Source organism: Halichoerus grypus, chromosome X (genome assembly GCF_964656455.1).
Source record: "Halichoerus grypus chromosome X, mHalGry1.hap1.1, whole genome shotgun sequence".
Classification (NCBI taxonomy): Eukaryota; Metazoa; Chordata; class Mammalia; order Carnivora; family Phocidae; genus Halichoerus; species Halichoerus grypus.
In genome coordinates this window covers 103,561,663-103,584,056 of record NC_135727.1, presented here as the reverse complement: position 1 = coordinate 103,584,056, position 22,394 = coordinate 103,561,663, and the positions used below count along the sequence as shown (strand labels likewise).

The 22,394-nt window shown below is 36.0% G+C and overlaps 1 non-coding gene across 1 annotated transcript; it reads right to left on the bottom strand.

Annotated features, from left to right (window-relative positions):
• Positions 1 to 11,691: 11,691 nt before the first annotated feature.
• LOC118520718 (U6 spliceosomal RNA) lies at positions 11,692 to 11,794 on the bottom strand. The gene has a single exon (XR_004909805.1). It is a non-coding gene; the product is annotated as a U6 spliceosomal RNA (small nuclear RNA).
• Positions 11,795 to 22,394: the final 10,600 nt, after the last annotated feature.

The window sequence follows — 22,394 nt, the reverse complement described above, 5'->3', positions numbered from 1 at the left end:
TCAAATTACTCTACCTCTACTTGAAAGAGGACCTATACAAGTGCTCAAGTTGATAAAGGTAAAACATTATGCTTAATTCCTGCATATTCCTTGGCTCACTCTGATTTTAAATAAGCTGAAATTTATTTTGTACATGACTGCATACAGAGATTAAGTTTGGGCTACTAAAATTAGTAGCTGGTCTTGCCAGTGTTTAACGACTTTAAACATTTAACCACTGAACAAAAGATTGATATTATACCTCAAGGGAATTATGCCTTTATATATCTCTGCTCTTTTAATTCAAAATAGAAACTCAGCTAATATCCATAAAAATATTAATAAAAATTCAAATGGCTTAAACCAAAAGATTGTGTTATGATAAGAACAAATTTAGCAGCCTATCTTTAATTCATCACACAGGACTCAGTGTTCTGGAGTTGTGTTCCTGGGTACATTATAATTAAGTTAATCGTGGATATAATAATTGTGACTTATTTGAATGCATCCACTCAAACTATTTTCCCAAGCCCCGTATACCTGTAAGAAATTTACCTGTTCTTAGACTTGGTTGGTATTTACAATAGGATTATCACTTCAGATGAGACAAGACAGTTTTTATAAAAGTTACGTGAAGCATTCTGGGGTCCAACACAGAAACCACATATTTTACTGTATACACTTAACACCAGCCTTTAAAAGGATGATTTCCTGAAGTTAAAGAACTCACCAGTATTTTCTGGGTGTGTTTCTCTGAGTTACGTAGGGTAGTGAAGAAAAGAAGACAAAAGTCAAAAATTATTTTTTTCTTTCCCTATTCAATGCTTTAATATTTCTCTCCTAAACACTATTTTTCAGTTAAAGTATGCTAACTACCAAAAAATGATCTCTGATATAACTCAACAAGGGTGTAATGTCCTTTGGAAAGCAAAATATAAAGTAATTGGATCTAAGGAAACCAAGCTGATTATCAAACACACTTTTAGCTGCAATCCCATAATGTGCTACATAGGTCTATGACAAAATATGTACACTCCTTTGCTATAAATATTTTTATTATGAAAATGCAGCTCGATCTTAAAAGAGCTATGTTCTGAAATTAAAAGAAAAACATACGTACTAAAAATTATCATTAAAAATGCCTTAGGAATGTATCACCTTGGGAACCAACATCGCTCACTTATGGCACTCTACTGGGGACAAACATATCACAGTAAGTGCCACCAGACAAGTTTTCCTTCATAATGGGTACAGACAGCTATTTATTCAGTGGGGTTCCAGAAGAAACAGTCATTAGGTTTGGTCTTATATGCCTCACACTTAGGAAAGTTAAGTACTTCCATTCTGAGAGGCACATGGAAATTCGGGGTTCTGAGCAAACAGCAGATTCACATCTCTTGCCTCAGTTTCCTGTAGGATGTGCACTCAAAAATGAGAGGAGGATACAAGGCCCATAATAATATTTTATCTCTGGCTTTGTTCTATAGAACTTTTATTATTATTAAATTCATGTTTAGCCTGACTCCAGAGTCACAGAAATGACTTTATGTTCACTTATATCTTCCAATCTAAAACTAAATTGGCAAACTATTTACAAATCATTTACCAAGGGAGTTTAATCTAAGTTTTAGGATTTTAACCTTTTAAAATTTGGTTTTATAAAGTACACCAATCCATTCATTACAAGATTATAAAATACAATGACCCTAAATATACAGGGTCGATTATAAATTTCTTTTTTCCCCTGACTTCCAATCTGTGTACCCTGTAAATCTTACTCTAACCACCTCTGTTATCCAGTAACTTTTTTTTATTATTGTTATGTTCAGTTAGCCAGCATATAGTAGTACATCATTAATTTCTGTTGTAGTGTTCAATGATTCATTAGTTGCGTATAACACCCAGTGCTCATCACCACAGGTGTCCTCCTTAATGCCCATCACCTGGTTACCCCATCACCCCATCCCCCTTCCTTCTGTAACCCTCAGTTTGTTTCCCAGAGTTCAGACTCTCTCATGGTTTGTCTCCCTCTGATTTTCCAGTAACTTTTTTTTTTAATTTTATTTTTTTTAGAGCTTCATTTTTTTTTTTTTTTAAGATTTTATTTATTTGACAGAGAGAGCACAAGCAGAGAGAGAGAGAGGGAGAAGCAGGCTCCCTGAGGAGCAAGGAGCCCGATGTGGGACTTGATCCCAGGACCCTGAGATCATGACCTGAGCCGAAGGCAGACGCTTAACCGACTGAGCCACCCAGGCATCCCTTTCCAGTAACTTTTATATGCTCTCTACTACCCATGGGTTCACTTCTAAACTAGGCCTTCTGGCTTTTTGCCTTCCACTGTCTGATCCTAGTTTACTTTTAACTGTACATACCACTACTTCTATATATGTAGTAGTTCAGCTTGTCCTATTCACCAAAAAATGTCATTTTATTTCTTGCATCTTCACAGTGTGCTTATCTCATGCCTTTGATCCTGAATTGTCTTCCCATCAATAATTTCTCATCTAGCGCATACCTACTCTATTATAAGGAAGGAAGGTCATATGTTCTATAATTGTACCATAATACTTTCCTTTTCTTAGCTCATCTGATAACTATTAATGGCCCTTCCTTTTTTTAAGATTTATTTAGTTATGTTAGAGAGAAAGAGCACACGAGCTGGAAGAGGGGCAGAGGGAGAGGGAGAGAATCCTCAAGTGGACTCACCTCCCAGCGCAGGGTCTGACATGGGGCTCCATCCTGAGACCCTTAGATTATGACACCAGCAGAAATCAAGAGTCAGACACTTAACCACCTGAGCCAGCCAGGTGCTCCTGGCCCTTCCTTTTATTAAGAATCTATATTTCAGGGGCACCTGGGTGGCTCAGGCGGTTGAGCATCTGCCTTCGGCTCCAGTCATGATCTCAGGGTCCTGGGATCCAGTCCTTCATCAGACTCCCTGCTCAGCAGGGAGCCTGCTTCTTCCTCTCCCTCTTTCACTCCCCCTGCTTGTGCATGCTCTGTCAAATAAATAAATAAGATCTAAAAAAAAAATCTATTATTCCAGTTAGAACCAGATATGTTTTACATATTATTTTATTCAATCCTTAAAACAGTGAAATGTAAAGATGACTCTTCTCATGCTAATGCATGAAAATTTAGGCCATGAAACCCACTCAAGGTCAAAAAGCACTGGTATAGAGGAGCTTTGACATGACCTAAGAATACTTTGGCCCTAATGCTCTTTCCATATATAACACGAGGTCTCACCCCCAACCTGTGCCTTCCGCTGTGATTTGTACAATTTGCTTTGTTATTAATTTATTTTATATGGGAAATCTCTCACAGCTACATTTTGATCAATCATAGGAATTTTCTAACATTCTTAATCATGGTTCTGAGAACATGGAAAGTGTTTTTAAAAATAACTGAACCATTCACTTTTAAAAAGAACGTATTGAGTTGGTAAGTCTTTTTTTATTCTATTTCTCTGATGCCACCAGTAACAAAGTATAGCAATTTATCAAGGAAGAAAATAGATGGAAGAATTTATACAGAATTGGTTCTAAACCATAGGGTGATAAAAGTTCATTTCTTCCCCTTCAGGCCTCAGTTTCCTTGTTGGTAAAATGAGCTTAACTCTAAAATCATTTATACTTTCAACATTCCAAGCCAAACTCTCGGGATTACTGGACAGTTCAAATGAGGTAAAAATAAAGAGGCTTTCATAGAAAATATTATAAAGACATAATGAACTAATAATTCTGATGTAGTTCTAATAAATAAAAGAATAAATTCATTTGCAATATGTACTTATGAGTGGCTTGATTTATTTAGTGGCTCTAATTCTCAAAATGTGCCAGAAATTTCAAGGATTCAAATGTATTTTTATACTGAAATGCACTAAAAATGTATCCCAATCAGATTAAAAGCCAAGCAATTATTATTATATAAAGTTATCAATTTTTTATTTTAAATATTTTAAAAATGCCTTATACTAAGTATTTATAATAGTTATTTTTTACATTTTAATTATATATGTGGCCTTTGGCACATTGACAGCGTGTTGGCTTTTAACATTTCCAAATTAAGTTTTCATCATTAGTTTTGGTTTCTGTGTTGTAGTTATTTCATAATTATTTCCTATGGAGGAAAATGTCCCAAGTCGTCTTTGAGAGCTTGACTTTCCCCTTTGATTTCTGCCTTTTGTTTATGAGAAAAAGAACTACTTATGGAAATGCGGTATTTCATATTTCAGTAATCAATCAAAAGCAATAAATACTGCACAACCAGCATCTTAAGAATGCACTTAGGTATCTTATTGATCCCCAGAACATTAAACCTCTTACCAGCGTTATGACTCTATTCTGCTCTTAGACGCATATGCTGTTCCTAGTGATGTTTTTTTTTTAAGATTTTTTTTTATTATGTTATGTTAATCACCATACATTACATCATTAGTTTTTGATGTAGTGTTCCATGATTCATTGTTTGCATATAACACCCAGTGCTCCATTCTGTATATGCCCTCTTTAATACCCATCACCAGGCAGGCCCAGTGATTTGATTTTATGGAGAACTGTGTTCATACAGGCAAGGGTGAAATTATACCTAATGATGAACTCTGTAAGTGCATTTTAGGAATTTTTTATTACCTTCATGGGAATTAACATACATACTATATATTTAACTTTAGGAACCTTACCACTTAAAAAAAGAATTAACTTGTAATTCAGTATACACATTTACTTCTACTCTCTTTGGAAGCTGCCAAATTTAGTTAATATGAATTATGTGCAAGCAAAATAAAGTACAACAGCCAATATGGATCCTACAGAGCTATTTCAAATACTATGTATTAAATTTATGTTATTTAGATTTGATACAAATTTACATGTAGTATTCCACTGGAAATATAAATGTAAGTAAGGCATACTCGGTGAATTACATTTGAAATCTCTCAGTATTCAGGAGGGCAAAAGGGAGTTACAATCAGTTCTGCTATAACACTTGTTCTGAGAACATGAATTTGTTTCAGTGCAATTGTAATGTTAGGAACAATATAAGCGTAACACAAATTATGTGCTGCATTTGTGCAGGATTTTTTCCATGAGAACTACTAGGTAAACTCAGAAAATTGCAGCTCACTGAACGGAACAATGCAGAAGCATATAAAACATATGCACACACCTCAAGCATATACCAGCTATGACCACAATCACATCTCGTATTACAACTTTACTTCTGATTTCAGATAGCTCACCTTCTATCACTTCACAATAACTCACAAATACAAACTCTCCCCATGCCTGTGTGCACAAGCAAATTTCAGGTCTTTTACGAGGTAAAGTACCTGACTTACTGAAGTATTTATATACGTATTAACTGCCTATCTAACATGTATAAAATTGTGATATCATTCTCATTAGATCCCTATGTATTTTATGTGACAATGACAAAACTTTTTTTAGTGCTTTTCCTTTATCTCCATTTTCTGTAAGCCCTATGGCTTTTATTCCACTATTTTGCACAATGCAATGATTTTTAGGAACACATAGGTCATTTAATAGCAGACTTGAGCATATTATGAAACTATATAAAAATACCTTCTGATAGCATAGTGATCTGATAAAGAAAATTATAATTTTACAAAAGTATTAGTTATTATATGTATATAGTATAAATTTATGTATAGAAATCCACTGATACCCTGGGTTTCAGGAAAGCAGTTATAAAATGAATGATCAGCAGGAAATGAATTATAGTAACATTTCAGTCCATCTACTGTCATAACATTTTTTATCTTCATACTCATAAACAACAAAAGGAAACATTTCATATATTGGTTTCTTTAAAAATTAATTTAATTGTTATAAGAACACCGAATATGACATCTACCCTCGTAATGAATTTTAAGCCTACATTATCATTGATGAAAGATACAATGTTATAAGTAGATCTTTAGAGCTTATTCATCATGCTTAACTGAAATTTTATGCCTGTTGATTAGTAACTCCCCACCTTCCCCTCCCCCTAGCCCCTGGCAACCACCAAACCACTCTCTGATTCTCTTAATTTTATTATTACATATACCTCATGTAAGTAGAATCATGTACTATTTGTTTCTCTGTGACAAGGTTTCACTTAGCATAATGTCCTCGATGTTCATCCATGTTGTCGCTTACGGCGGAATTTCTTTTTAAAGGCTGAATAGTACTCCATTTTTACATATACTACATTTCTCATCCACTCATCTGTCCATGGGCATTTGTGTTGTTGCCACATTTGGTTATTGTGAATAGTGCTGCCATGAACATAGAAGTGCTAAAAGCTCTTTGAAATCCTGATTTTAATTCTTTTGGATAAATACCCAGAGGAGGGTTTGCCAAATCATATGCTAGTTCTTGTTTTAATTTTTTGCAGGATCTCCATATTGTTTATCACAGCGGCTGTACCATTTTGCAACGCCACCATCAATGAGCAAGGGTTCCAATTTCTCCACATCCTCTCCAACACTTGCTGTCTTTTGTTATATACAGAATTGGTTCTAAACTTGTTGTGATCTAAGTTTATTTTTTCACCTGTAGTATCATGCCAAGATCTGTTTCCATGCTCTCTATTCTGTTCCATTGGTCTACTTGTCTATGGTCTTGTTTACCACAGTTTTATATGCCATGTTATATTATAGAAGCTCTGCCTTTTTGTTTCACTTCAAGAATGTCTTTGCTTTCCTAAGCCATTTACAGCTTGCTATAAATTTTAGAATTGGCTAGCTGAATTGCAAAGCAAAACATAATAAAACAAAACACCTGTTGTGATTTTTATTTTGATTGTTTTACAGTCAGTTTTCAGGGAATTTTCACCTTTTTAATACTGAACATTCCAATTCATGAACAAGGGAGGTTTTTCCTTTTTTTTAATTCTTTTATCTCTCCATAAAGTTTTATTATTTCCTCCGTGATGGTTGTATACATCTTTTGTTTGATTCTCCTGTAGGTACTTGATTCTGATGCTATTGTAAATGGCTCCTTTCTTAGAAATTTCACTTTCTAAATATTCATCAATATATTTTCAATTTTTATAGAGCTATAATTCACATACCATTAAATTTACCCCTTTCAAGTGTACAATGAGTGATTTTTAGTATATTCACAAACTTGAGCAACTGTCAGCATTATACAATTCCAGAACATTTTGATCACTTCAAAAAGAAACCACATGCCCATTGACATTCACTTCCCATGGCCATCCACAACCCCTGGAAACCATTAACCTACTTTCTGCCTCCATAAATTTCTCTATTATGGATATCTTATAATTGAAATTATATGTATACTTCGGTGTTTGGCTTCTTTCACTTAGCATGTTTTAAAGATTCATCCATATTGTAGCATGTACCAGTATTTCTTCACTTTTTATGATGGAATATTTTACTGTACGGATATACCATTTTGTCTAACCATTTACCAACATATGGATGGTTTCCAGTTTCTGGCTATTATGAGCAACAATGCCATGAACATTCATGTACAATTATTTTGTGCTTTCAATTATTTTCAGTACCTAGGAATGAAATGCTGAGCCATATTGTAACCCTACAATGAACTTTTTGAGGAATGACCGAACCAGTTTCTACAAGAGTTGCACCATTTTATATCCCCACCAGCAATTTATGAGGGTTCCAATTTCTCCATATCCACACCAAATTTACTAATGTGCATATTTTTTTCTACCTATTGTAGTGGGTGTGAAGTGGTCTCTCTTATTTTGATTTGCATTTCCCTAAGGGTTAATGATCCTGAGGATCTTTTCATGTGCTTATTGGCTCTTTTTATATCTTCTTTAGAAAAATATTTCATCAAAGCATCCTCCCATTTTTGATTGGGTTAATTTCCTTTGTATTATTAAGTTCTAAGACTTGTTTATGAATTCTAGATCCTAGACTCTGATCAAATATACAATTTACTATTATCTCCCATTCTGTGGTTTCTATGTTCACTTTTCTCGATAGCTTACTTTGAATCAAAAATGTTTTCTATTTCAGCATAGTTAATTTATCTACTTTTTCTTTGGCTCTTTGTGGTTTTGGGGTCACATTTAAGAAACCATTGCCTAATCCAGCATAAGGAAGATTTGGGTCTTTGTTTTCTTATAAAAATATCATTTCAGTTCTTCACTTAAGTTTTTTATCCATTTTTAATTTTTTTATTTTGATAAGACATAGAATATTTCCTTGGCAGATAATACAAAAGGTAAAGAAAAACCTTTTATAATCTCTAATTAAAAGCAGACCAATAATCTAACAGTCATTTTAATGGGGAGAAAATTAAACTTATTTTGTATCAGTATATTATTGACCTCATTATTTTTTTTATTAGTATCAGAGGTAGAATTTAGTGCTTCATCTGTTGCATAGCACCTAGTGCTCATTACATCAAGAGCCCTCCTTAATGCCCATCAACCAAATACCCCTTTCCTCCACCCACCTCCCCACCAGCAACTCTGTTTGTTTCCTAGAGTTCAGCATTTCTTATGGTTTGCCTCCCTCTCAATTTTCATCTTTTATTTTTCCTTCCCTTCCCCTAATGTTCACCTCTTTTGTTTCTTAAATTCCATATATGAGTGAAATCATATGGTATTTGTTCATTAATTTTTGTAAATGGTGGGAGTGGCATCTCAGTTTCATATCTAGTTGTCTTTCCACCAAATTTGTTGAAAATATTATTTCCCCCCACAGAATCTTGGAACTCTGATTAAAAAAAAATCAATTATGAATTTATGAGTTTACTGCTGAACTCTCAATTCCATTCCATTATATGTCTATCCTCATAACAGTGTAATAGTCTTGATTACTCCAACTCTGTGGTAACTTCTGAAAATGGAAAATCAATCTTACAACTTTGCTATTCTTTTTCAACATTGTTTTGCTTATACTGCATCACTTGAATTTCCATATGATACTTAGGATCCACTTTTCAATTCCTGCAACAACAAAAAAGACAGCTAGAGTTTTGGTAGAAAATTTCTTGAATCAGTAGATGCATTCTGGGGATATTACCATCTTAAAATGATTAAGTCTTCCAATTCATGATTATGGGGTATCTTTCCAATTACTTAGGTCTGGAAAAGAGATTCTCCCCTAGAGCCTCCAAAAATGAATGCAGCCCAACTGTTACCTTTATTCCAGTGAGGCTCATTTTGGCTCATTTTGGACATGAAACTGTAAAGTAAGAAAAAAATTGTATTGGGTGCCTGGGTGGCTCAGTCGTTAAGCATCTACCTTCAGCTCAGGTCATGATCCCAGGGTCCTGGGATTGAGGCCTGCATCGGGCTCCCTGCTCCACGGGAAGCCTACTTCTCTCTCTCCTACTCCCCCTGCTTGTGTTCCTGCTCTCGCTATTTCTCTGTCAAATAAATAAATAAAATCTTTTAAAAAAAGAGAAAAAATCGTATTATAAAAGTGACTGTTATAATAATTTGGTCCAGCAGCTATAGAAAGGTAATATATTTTCTATCCCCAGTTTGCTGAATATATTTTTTAATCATGAAAAGTTGGATTTTGTCAAATGCTTTGTTGGCATTTGTTTTAGCATGTGTTTTCTGAATCTCTATGAATAAGGTAAATTAGATCATTGGTTCTCATATTTTGAACCAACTTTGCATTCCTGGAATAAATTCTACTTGAACATGGTCTATAATTCCTTTTAATATGTTGCTTCCTTCACTTTTCTATTATTTTGTGTAGGATTTTCTCAAAATCCTTATACTGTCATTTATGTTTCATCAACCACCACTCTTCCTTCTTGCAGGTTATGGTCTAATTTCCCTTTCATTTCATCCTGGGGAACTTCCTATATTTTGTAGGGCTGATCTACTAGCCATGAATTCTCTAGGTGTTTATCTGTCAATGTAATAATTTCTCCCACTTTTTTGATGCGTAGTTCTGTTGGATATAGAAATCTTGGTTGACTTTTTTTCTTTTCCATCACCATTCTTAGTATGTTATCCCACTGCCTTCTGACCACCATGGTTTTTGATGAGTAAATAGCTTTTAATCAGATTGAGGACCTTTGTATGTGAGGTTATGTGAGAGCTTCTCTCTAGCTGTTCTTAAGATGTGTCCATGTATGCATCTCTTTCGGTTTATCTTACTTGGAATTTGTTGAGTTTCTTGGATGTACAGATTAGTGTTTTCATCATATTTGAAAATATTTCAGCCATTATGTCTTTCAATATTGTTTGTTGTGCTTTTCTTCATCTCTTCTTTTGGAATGTCCACTATGCATATCTCAATACACCTGAGGGTGTCTCAGAGGTTTCTGAGACTCATTTCAATTTTCTTCATTCTTTTTTCTTTCTGTTGTTCAGACTGGATTATCTCAATTGATCTATTTTCAAGATGGCTAATAATTTCTTCTGCCCACTCAAAAAACCTGTTGATCATCTACAGTTAGTATTTTTAAGACATTTTAAAAAAAAAGTTTTAGGTTCACAGGAAAATTGAGTGTAATATACAGATACTTCTTATGTCCCTCCTGCCCCTACACATGTATAGACTCTCCCATTATCAAATCCCTCACCAGAGTGGTACATTTGTTCTCAAGTAATGAACCTATATTGACAGACCATTATCACCCAAAGTCCATGGTTTATCTTAATGTTCACTCTTGCTGTTGGACACTCTATGAGTTTTGACAAATGTATAATGATGTGTATCCATCATTTTAGTATCATACAGAGTATTTTCACTGCCCTAAAAATCCTCTGTGCTCTGTGTATTCATCCCCAACCCCTGGCAACCACTGAAGTTTTTACTGTCTTCATAGTTTTGCCATTTACAGAATGTCATGTAGTTGAAATTATATAGTATGTAGCCTTCCTTAGGTAGGGCAGGATGGCTCTAGAAGGCTGGAGTTGAGTATTTCCTTTCTCTCATATGCAAGTCTGGGACTGACTAGATTAGGTATTTCTCTTCCTTCAGGTCAGTCAGGCTCTGGTTAAATAGTTTCTCTTGAGGGCAGGCATTGTTAAAAAGAACAATGTGTCTCTGGCAAATATTAAAAGAGTTACTTTTCCATCCCCCTGCCAAAAGCAGGAAGGCCATTTTCTGTGATGTTTATTGTATGAAACTGGTAAAGCTCCTGGAGGTAAATCCCACAAAATTTGGAGGGTAGGGTGTCACAATGAGCCTCTAACAATTACAGGTCAACTTTTCCTACCCCTGTACTTGTTCATGTGATAGTTTCCACTCATGAGTCTCTACTCTGGTGATCTTTGACTCCCAGTATTTGTCTATGTTTCTTTGATCTTGAGAATTATAGTCTTCCTTGTGTCCTCATCTCTTTTATGGATCCTAGGAGAACTGTTCATTTTTAAGTCTGTTCATTTTTTTCTCACCGGATGTTAGGACAGAATGGTGACTTCCAAGCTCCTTACACACAGAACCTGATATTTAATATTCTTACAATTTTTTTCCACTCCAGAAATTCTAAATTTTATCCATTTTCATGTGATTTCTATCTCTTCTTTAATATTCTCTTTTGGTGAGACACATGCTCATATTTTCCTTTAGTTCTTTAAACTTTTTTTTTTTTCAGTTCTTTAAACATAGTTGAACTAGCTGATTTAAACTTTTTCCATTAAGTCCAACATATGGGCTTTAGAGAAAATTGTTGGCTTTTATTTTTTCTTCCTAGAGATGGGCCATTAATTTTTTTTTCCACATCTAGTTTCTGTTTTATGGAATGCTTCGCAAATCTGCAGGTTATCCTCGCACAGGGGCCATGCCAATCTTCTATCATTCCAATTTTAGTGTATGTGCTGCCAAAGCAAGTACTAGTATTTTTCTTCTTAAACTGGGCATTTAAACTAATATAATGTGGCAATTCTGGAGATTAGACTGTACTCCCTCCCCAAAGTTTGTTTTTTGCCTGTTACTATTTTGTGTGTTTAGTGACTTTTCTGAATTCAAGACAGCTGACAGTCTTTGTCATATGTGGCCACTGAAGTCTCTCTTCAGCATCTTACAGGCCAACTAATGATTAGACAGAAATTTGCTTAAATTCCTGGAACCAATAAATCTGCAATCTTTCCTAAGGGGCTGTGTGTGCAGGTTGGTGATACCAAAGTTCAGCAAGGTACTGTATAACTCTTATCTTCACTTCCTATATTGGCAAAACTTTAAGCTCAGCCTGAGGTTAGAGACTAGAATATTCTTAGGGCTTTCCTACACTGTGTACAATTCTGGGTATGTACAAAGCTCTATGCGTGTGCATGGCCTTTTGGACTCTGAGAAAGATACTGCAGCTTTTCAAAGCATTGCATATACATCTTGTTACTTGGATTTTACTTTCAAGCTTTTGGATTAGCCTATTGTTTACTTCAACTTTTAGCTTCTACTATAGGCAACTGCAATGTTAAGTATTTGCCTTTTATTGTTTTCAAGACTCATCCCCATAAAAGGCTGTTAATACTATGTGAACTCTCAATCAGGTCAAATAAAGACAGTATTAAGAGTAAGATCTTCCGTGGACCAACCAGACAGGGAAAATAATGACAACTTTCTGGGAATGGGGCTTGGAAGGAGCTCCAAGCTTACTCCTGTCCCCAGGTTGCTGGTTTTAAGAGTTACCTCAGAAAAAGGAGTGGAGGGTCATTATACGTAACAAGATTCAGTCACTTTTTTTTAAGATTTATTTATTTGAGAGAGAGAGAGCGTGCACACACATGAGCGGGCAGAGTGAGAGGGAGAGAGAGAATCTCAAGCAGACTCCATGCTGAGCATGGAACCTGACGTGGAACTCGATCTTGTGACCCTGAGATCATGACCTGAGCCAAAACCAAAAGTCTAGTCATTGTTTTTCAATAAACACTACCTGGATTGCTGAAGACCTTTGCTTAATTTCCAGAGTTTGGAAAAAAATTTGATGCTGAGAATGTTTTCCATGGTCTCATTGCTTTTATGGAGAAGAGGATTTCTGGAAGGGCCTAATCTGCAATTTTCGCTCAAGTCACTACCTAATTTTACTATACTGATTTTTTTAAGTCCAGAAACCTTGCTAAGGCCTTTAAACTCAGGTTGTTTTTTGAAGATTATTTTGTTTTTACAGGAATACAATGCTACAATCCACAAATAAAGATGATTGCTATTCTCTTTCCAATTCTATAATTTCATTTTTTTTTCAGCCTATTGCACTGATTAGTACTTCTACTATCATGATGAAGAGGGGTAGTGATAATAGTCATCTTCCTTGTATTCCCCATCTCAGTCAAAATGCTATCAGTTTTGCCATAATCATTCAGATAAAAATATTCTCATCCCAGTTTACTAAAAAATTTTACCCTGAATAAATTTTATTAAATTGTAACTGTTATCTTTTGAGATAATCATATAGTTTCCTTAAATTATTAATGTTGTGCATTACTAAGTATTTAAAGCATATCAAAAACCATGGATGTATGGTTTTAAGATAGCCAGCTATAGCAAATGATAAAGTCAGCAGGCAGAGATAACAATGCTTTACCATTTTCAAAGAACGAATATCTGGATATATTCAATTCCCACAACCTGCTTGGGTAACACTGAAACAATGATCCAATTTAATGAAGTTCTCTCCTGTCAACCCTATTAGATGAATGGGGCTGAATAATTACTGACTTTTTTTTTATTATTATTATGTTAATCACATTACATCATTAGTTTTTGATGTAGTGTTCCATGATTCATTGTTTGCATATAACACTCAGTGCTCCATGCAGAACATGCCCTCTTTAATACCCATCACCAGGCTAACCCATCCTCCCACCCCCCTCCCCTCTAGAACCCTCAGTTGTCAAGTTCTAGCTTGGCCCTATGTTTTAAAACCTTTGTGAATAAAAATAACATTAAAATATTCAAATAAGCTCCAGTGACTTGTTTTTCCCAGGGTTAAAGAGCATATACACTGTTGACAGAATGCTTGGGTGTGAATTCCAGATCTTTCAGTTAATGGCTGTGACTCTGGGCATAGCTCCTCCGTGTACCTTGGTTTCCTTCTCTATTAAAATACCAACAGTTTCCTCCCAGAACTCTTTTTTTTATTTTATTTATTTATGGGGAGAGAGCGCATGCAAGTGAGCGAGTGCACAAGCAGGGGGAGGACCAGAGGAAAAGAAACAAACAGGCTCCCGCTGAGTGTGGAGCCCAACGTGGGGCTTGATCCCATGACCATGAGATCATGACCTGAGCCAAAGTCAGATGCTTAACCAACCAGACACTTAACCAACGGAGCCACCCGGGCAGCCCCTCACAGAACTCTTGAAGGATTATGTATGTTAAGTTTATCGAGTGCTTGGAAAAGATCCTATTAATAGAAAATGTTACAAGAGTGTCAGTTAATATTATGTATTTCCTATCTACTTTAAGAGTGCTGCCTAATATGTGGATGGGTTCTATCATTGATATTACTACCCATTTCTATAGCCAATATAAACCTGCAGTCTTATCTAATTAAGAGGTAAGATAGTGCTATTTAGATTGCTAGTATATAATGTCCATCCTAAAAAAATCAGAATTATAATTGGGAATTAGTTTTTTAAATCTTATCTCTGCATCCACCTTTTACTACCAGATCTGTAACTCATGCATTAATGAAAACTTCAGTTCATCATACAGACATATTACAGGATTTTCAGTCTTGTTAAAACCTTGTATAGAACAGCTTTAAGAATCATAATGTTTGATGTTTTTCCTTTAAAATGGTAATTTTCTGTATCTTATAAAGAAGTCCCAGGTTATGAAGTAAGCTCTTCCCAAAATACTACTATAAATTATTCCCAAGTTAAGAGTCATCCCTTCATAATCATCAACAAATTTAATGCCAGTCATATAAAAAGCAGAATATGGAGGTAAATGGTCCATTGTATTAATGATGCAGAAATCATACATGGTGTTTTGAGTCAAACAAGACATCAAAGGACATAAGCAGCAATAAAGATGATGACGGCTTTCTAGAAGTGAGAGAACATCTTGGGGGAAAAGCTCCCTGTGACTTTTGAGACCCTACTTTAACTAATAGCAGCTTGTGAGAGAATATACCTGACAAGGTTTCATTCAAGTTTCATGAGAAATAATAGAATTGGTCAAAGCAAGGGACACCATGGTAGCACTTGAAACAGTGTTGGTAAATATGCAGCTCTCTTTCCTTCATTTATTCTTTCATTCAAGAAATACTGCTAAGCTCCTGCTGTCCAGCTGGTGTCAGAGATCTAAGAGAAAAGGACTGACGTGCTATCTTTCCTCATGGAGAGGAGGTAGGCAGTGAACAAGCAAGCAAACAAATAGACAAAATAACTTTAATATATTTAGTAATTTTAGTAAAAGGTATGAATAAAATAATCAAAATTAATGATAACAAAGAAAAGCTAGAGGCAGGCATACTTTAAGTAAGGTTCTACTGGAAGCCCTCACTGAGGAAATGACAAAGCATTTGGACTCAAACCTGAAAGAGAAGAAGTCTGCCACAGGAACCACTAGTGCATATTTGCTGGCAGTCATGTCCTACATGCTCAGAGCTTCCGCCATTGGTGAATCATGACATTTTTTGGAAACACTAGATAAAAACTCATTATCTTTCACAACTCACTATTTCCAAATCCATACTACATTCCTGTTAGCATGTAAAGTGAAAATTACTTGCATTCTGGGTCTCAATCTCTTAACAGCAATCATTTTTTTTTTCACCACAATTATTAATTCTATGTGCTCTTCATTTTCTTGCCAGAAAATTCCACTCCAGGCTTATTTTCTCTTCTGATGTTTTTGATCAAAGCCTTGTCTTTGCACTTAGGGACTCCCACCATTCATCTGTGTACTGATAAGAAGTTCATCCACTGAAAACAGATTCTTAGAATTATCTTAACTTTCACACAGTAATGCTAAGTTTCCTATCAGCCTATCTGGTTTCCTTATTCACTGGTATCCTAGACTTGAACTTGACAAGGAATACAACCTCAAACTTGTTGCTCAGCCCAGCTGATAGTTGTATCTTGAAGTACTGTATATTCATCCCTCTATCTGTGAGATATTTATACAAGCTGAGAATCAAACTTTCACACTGGGGACAGAACACTTCACTCTGCTGGCTATACGGCCCCTCCATCCCTGGTGGTAGCTCCCAAGGCTCTCCAGAAGACCTTAATTTTTATGAACACAGGGGCAAGCCACAGCTCCTTGTACAAATACCCTTTAGTCAAGAAAAGATACATAATACAACTTTAGCCTTCATAAGGGGACCATGTTTTTTTTTTTTAAAGATTTTATTTATTTATTTGACAGAGACACAGCAAGAGAGGGAACACAAGCAGGGGGAGTGGGAGAGGGAGAAGCAGGCTTCCCGCCAAGCGGGGAGCCCGATGTGCGGCTCCATCCCTGCAGACCCGAGCCGAAGGCAGACGTTTAACTACTGAGCCACCCAGACGCCCCAAGGGGGACCACATTTAAAAAAAAAAAAAAATTCACTCTTCTACGCAATTGGACTTAACAAGCAGTACTCAGGTGCTATGTCCTCCCATTGGTTTTGTAAAAATACAAGATATATCCAAAGGAAATACCCTGCTGGGTGTGCCAGACAGATACTGTTGAGGTCTTGTTTTTCTACATTACTCCTACTTGAAGCCTCAGGTATAAGGTCTAGAAGAAATGTTTTCTGTGCTCTTTAGGTCTAGAATGGTCAGACATCTTTAACAATTAAGACATATCTAACTGCATATTCCTTTGCTTGGCTTGTGATAAATTTGACATATGCATTTAATAGGCCTGCATGTGTGAATTATATTTTCTCTTCCTGCTTTTATTTGGTTAATGACTTACATCTTCGCTAAAAAAAATAATTTACTCAACACTTACTATGTACCAGAGACTGTGGTGTTTACAACGTAAAACCATGTTTTACAGGGCTTGATGTGGCTTGCAGAGGCAGCTTGGGAACCTGGGAAAGAGGGGGACTGGCCAAAGGAAATGCAACAGCTCTCCTGGGGCTATGATGTGATCTTCTCAATCTCATAGTTATTTGAGTTACTCCAGTCTCCAGCCGACTCTTCACTTTACCCTTGCACCCCTACCAGTTACTTCCATGTTGGTTCCTCCTAAAACAAATATTAAGCTGAATTCTGACTTACAAAGCATCTATGATTATGAGGCTAATCAAATTCATTTTTATTGAGCAAACCAATGGGTCTGCCATCTTACCAGCTCTGTCAAAAACCAAATTATTTCAGGCGCCTGGGTGGCTCAGTCGTTAAGCGTCTGCCTTTGGCTCAGGTCATGATCCCAGGGTCCTGGGATCAAGCCCGCATCAGACTCCCTGCTCAGCGGGAAGCCAGCTTCTCCCTCTCCCACTCCCCCTGCTTGTGTTCCGTCTCTCGCTGTCTCTCTCTGTCAAATAAATAAAATCTTAAAAAAAATAAATTATTTCGGGCGCCTGGGTGGCTCAGTTGGTTAAGCGACTGCCTTCGGCTCAGGTCATGATCCTGGAGTCCCTGGATCGAGTCCCGCATCGGGCTCCCTGCTCGGCAGGGAGCCTGCTTCTCCCTCTGACCCTCCCCCCTCTCATGTGCTCTCTCTCATTCTGTCTCAAATAAATAAATAAAAATCTTTAAAAAATAAAAAATAAAAAAAAATAATAATAAATTATTTCATAAAACATACCCTACAATCTCTCCACCGAGGACATATCTCACGGGATCAACAAACTGTACTAAATACGAAGCTTAAAAACAGGGATGATCACAGATAATTTCCACTGGATTTTCTCAAAGATTTGCCTCCTGTCAGATGTAGTGTCCATTTTTTTTTCTTTTTTAGGAATTCTGTCAGTAAAGGTTTTTGTTTTGTTCTGGGCACTTTTCTACAGATGGGTTCTTTTATTGGTATTGTACCAAAGTTCTTTGTCACTGATTTCCCTGCTTTTCAGGTTGTCCACCTTCACAAAGGCTTTCCGCTGCACTCAACTGACATAATATTTCATTATAAAAGAACTAGTGACATGACAACATAATTTGAGTCGCCTACTTGTTAAGAAGAACATCTGTGCTAGTAGTGTATATAATAAACCTGTCTGTCCACAGATATATTTTAAACAGCCAAACCATATTTTTGTCTCATAAAAAGATATCCTATCTTTAGTGTCTAAAGCAAAAATTGCCCCTGAAATAGAGCATAGAAACATTAGAGTCTCTAACCCGGCTGTGACATATTCTTCTAGGATATCATTGAAAGAGCCATTAACTCCCTGGGTATCCATATCCATCACGGGCCTGACAGCATACGGCTGGCACAGCACACGATGGGATAAGTGAAGTAAGATGGGAAGGGTTAAATTAACCAATAAGGACGTGAAGCACACAGGGTCTAATAATACCAGGAAGTCCTTATCCCACTCCCAGGCCTGAAGGGATAATGGGAAGGAACATTAATACCAGACCCAGTGAGAGCTGAGCTTTGGAAGAGGGACCATGTAACAGCAGTTGTGGCCACAAAGAAAAATTCAGCCACTGTTACCCTGAAACAGAACAGTGTGAGCCAGAGCAATAAATACCTCTTTCTCCTCTAATCCTCTCCTCTCTTGCCAGTGATTTCCAACGAGTCGACACATTCCAGAAACCGGAGTACAGAGACTCATGTTGACAGAGCCCAGAGAGATCAGGCTCTCCAGTATTAAGCACACAGAGTGGAGAAAGGCAGAGTATAAAACTGGAAGAGGAAGCAAAAAAAAAAAAAAAAAAAAAAAAAAAAAATCTGGCCTAATAAATTAATGCCACTATCTGAAAAGTATAAATAATCATTCCCTGAGTTTCCTGGCTTGTAAGGGAGATTTAAAACTAAAATGGTATATTTGGGAAAATAATTTATAAATTCCAAAGCATTTCACAATAATGAAGTGTCAAAAAAATCTGCCTGTTTAGGAATTCAGAAATGACTAGCCAAATGTAATTAGTTTCACTATTTTAAGTCTATTTTTTTATAATGAAGAGCTTAAAAAACATTAAGACACTTTTAAAACTGTAGCTCTAAAACATTCCCCTATTTGAACTCTAATTTTCACTTGTGTTAATGAAGCAATGATGAACACCTTGCTGTCTAACTTGCTTCTGTAATTTGAATTCTTGAGCATTTTACATCTATTATTCAATTTTTTTTCTGTAAAGGTGGCACCTATTAACACTCTTTATAACAGAAAATTGGTATCTGATTGCTTTATTAGAGATTGATTTTCTTACTGATTATATGTACATATATCCACATCATGTACTTTGCATTTAAAAATAGTTTTTCAAAATTTTGTCACTTTTTGACTTTTAAAATCATTTTCCTGGAATAAATTTCATTTCGTTGGCCTCAATTTTTTTTAAATATTTTATTTATCTATTTTAGAGAGAGAGAGTAAGTACAGGAGGGGAGGGGAGGAACAGACTGGGAGGGAGGGGGACAAGCAGACTCCCCGCTGAGTGCCAAGCCCCATGGGGATGGATCCCAGGACCCTGAGACCATGACTTGAACCGAAATCAAGGGTCAGATGCTCAACAGCTCAAGTGACTGAGCCACCCAGGGGCCCCATACCTCAACTCTTATCTACACTTTCCTCCCTGTTTTCTGTAGTAGAAATTCTCTTTTTTTCTCTATTAATCTGTTTGAAAATGATTTTGGTATAAAAAAAGGTCAAAGTAAAGGTCTAATATTTTACCAATTAGCTAAACAAATTTCTCAGTATCATTGCAGCATAACACTTTACCTTCTGATTGGTGCGGAATATTTTATTATAAAGGCATTGATTAGTGTTTTTTTTTTTATTTTTATTTTTTACAAATAAAGGACATTCATTTTGACTTATATTGTAATCAACTTCAGTGCATTGTGATTTTTCTGGATTCTATAGTTGTTGAGTCACTGAGTATCTGACAAAGCTTACAGCCTTTACACACAGATAACTGATTAATTTTATGATTATTTACCAATTAAACTTCAGACACTGCTTCAGTGTTTTCTGGTGTTACTGTTATGGAGAAGTCTAAGACCTGTTGATTTTTGTCCTCAAGTACACATTTATTGTTGATTTATTTGTTCTAGTTAGATGTTTGCAGAAATTAAAATTTTTTAAATACCACAGTAATTCCTCAAAACTATATGGAACAGTTTTGTTTTGTTTTGTTTTTTCAGCTCAATTTAGTTTCCGTCTCTTCAGCTGGTTGTGGTTTTGTCTCAGGCAAACATAACTGTACAATGAAACATTCTGAGTTTTTTTTCCTCCCCCACATTACTTTCAGGTTTATATTCCTTTTTTTGCCTACATTGCTAAAGGATTAGTTTCTCAATTCTCTCCTCTACAGATTCAGTTTTCTCTAGTGTTATTTTCGTTATAAGCACTCATAATTCTTAATTTCGCTATTATGTTGTTAGCTTCCTTCCAGTCTTAATTTTATGGATGTTTCTTTTACTCTCCACTTATATTTTACATGATTATGTTTTCAATATAGGGCATCTATAAAACATTTTTAAATTTATTCATGGAACCCAGATTTATGTATCATTTGAAAAGACTGATCTTTTTAAAATTTTATTTTTAAATATTTAAAATGTATTAGTTTCTTAAACCTTTGAGAGTTTTTCATGGACACCAGACTGTTTTTTTGCTTTTCTCTATCCATCCTTCTCTATGGAACAGTGGAAGACATCCAGAAATACTGTTCAGCAATCTTAGGAATGCCCTCAGTCCCACTCACTGTCCAATAGAATGTGGATATTACCCTGTCTGTAATTGAAAGCTGAAATGTAGGTGGATGTACACATCTTCTAGATCAATGAGGGTCTCAATCAGAGGTTTACCACCATGATTTTGTAGAGCTGAGGTAGACTTATCCTGAAAGGTCTAACACTAGGAAAAGTGTTTTTTTTTTTTACACTGTGCATTGTTAAACTGTAGGAGTTCTTGAAGATGCTCTGGGCCGCCACACCAAGGAACAAGCAGAGGCCTTGATGAGTATGGTTCTGGTAATCTTGCCTCCACTTAAACTATAGACATAGAGCATCTCTGGTTGAAGTACGTGATTAGTGAAAACATTCTGCTACTCAACAGTAGTATCTAATGGAGCAGCGCCGCCCCAAATCTCAATCAATCACCTAGTTAGCTTTGTAAAATTCAGGTTCTCATGTGTATATCGGACTGAGTTTAGAATTCCACATTTCTAACAAGCCCCTGGGTGATGATGATGCCACATTTCTGTAGCTTGCATTTTAAGTCACTGAGTGCGGTAAGAGTATTTGAGTAATTTCAGCTCTGTTTTCACTGGTTGTTACATATCAAATACTATGCATGCCAGGATGTGATCTTCCCAGACATCTTTGTGCCTCCATTAACAGTATTTTCTGTGAGGAACTATGTGTTCTTAGAATGCAATATAACAAACCTGGCTTTCAGAATCCTATGGTATTCCTTACTGGTACTATATGTTTTTAATTTGTCTTTTTGCCATGATTTGTCACAATAGTAGCTGTCCATCACCCCTTAAACAAACCTCCCAACTTGAGGAACTTCATACATGAACCCCATCCTCTCAAGGTTGAAGCAAATTACTTTTCAGCCTCCTCTGAAGCTAGAGCATCAGTGGCCATGTGTTAGAACCACCTCATTCAGATACACTGTAGCATGAGTCTTACTCTTATCAGTAATGTGAGGGCATGGAAGCCACTTCCTGGTAAGGAACTGCTTCGGAAACACACACAGCAGATATCTAAGTTCGAGTCAACATGTATACATTAACAAGTGTGAAAAAACATCTGGTCTCTATTCTGAAGGTAGAAAGTTCTCCAATGAAACAAACAGAATCATAATTTGGATACCATCCCATACTACACATCCTCAAAGCTTCTCTGCCCTATTCCTCTCACGTTCAACAATCCTACCCAGGAACAAACCAGGAAATATCAAGTATGTTTTCATTAATCCCTCTTCCATTTTAAATATCTAGCTTGGTTTCTCTTGTGGAAACTAATAGGCCTGACCAATACAGTCTTCCCCCAGAGAAAGATTTCATTTTTAAAACAAAAACCGTTTTTCTCTATTGAACAGTAACTATCTACTAGAATATAAAAAATACATTTTTGTATTAGAAGACATACTGGTTTCATGAACAAGGGAAGAACACTATGAGCAGATGAAGAAGTTTGTTCCAAAGCTTAGTTATCAACAGTCTGTGAAAGATGATTAAAAATAAAAACATGGGAAGAAGAAACTGCTTATGGTATTAACAAAAGAAGGAAAATAATTAGACATATTTCCATGTATAAAATTCATATGAAATCAGTTTAGTCTGTCTGCCACTCTATAATGCATTTTTTTTCTGAAAAGAGGCATTCTGCATTGTTAAGGGCAGCAAGTCCAGGAAACATAGTAATGTTCCTT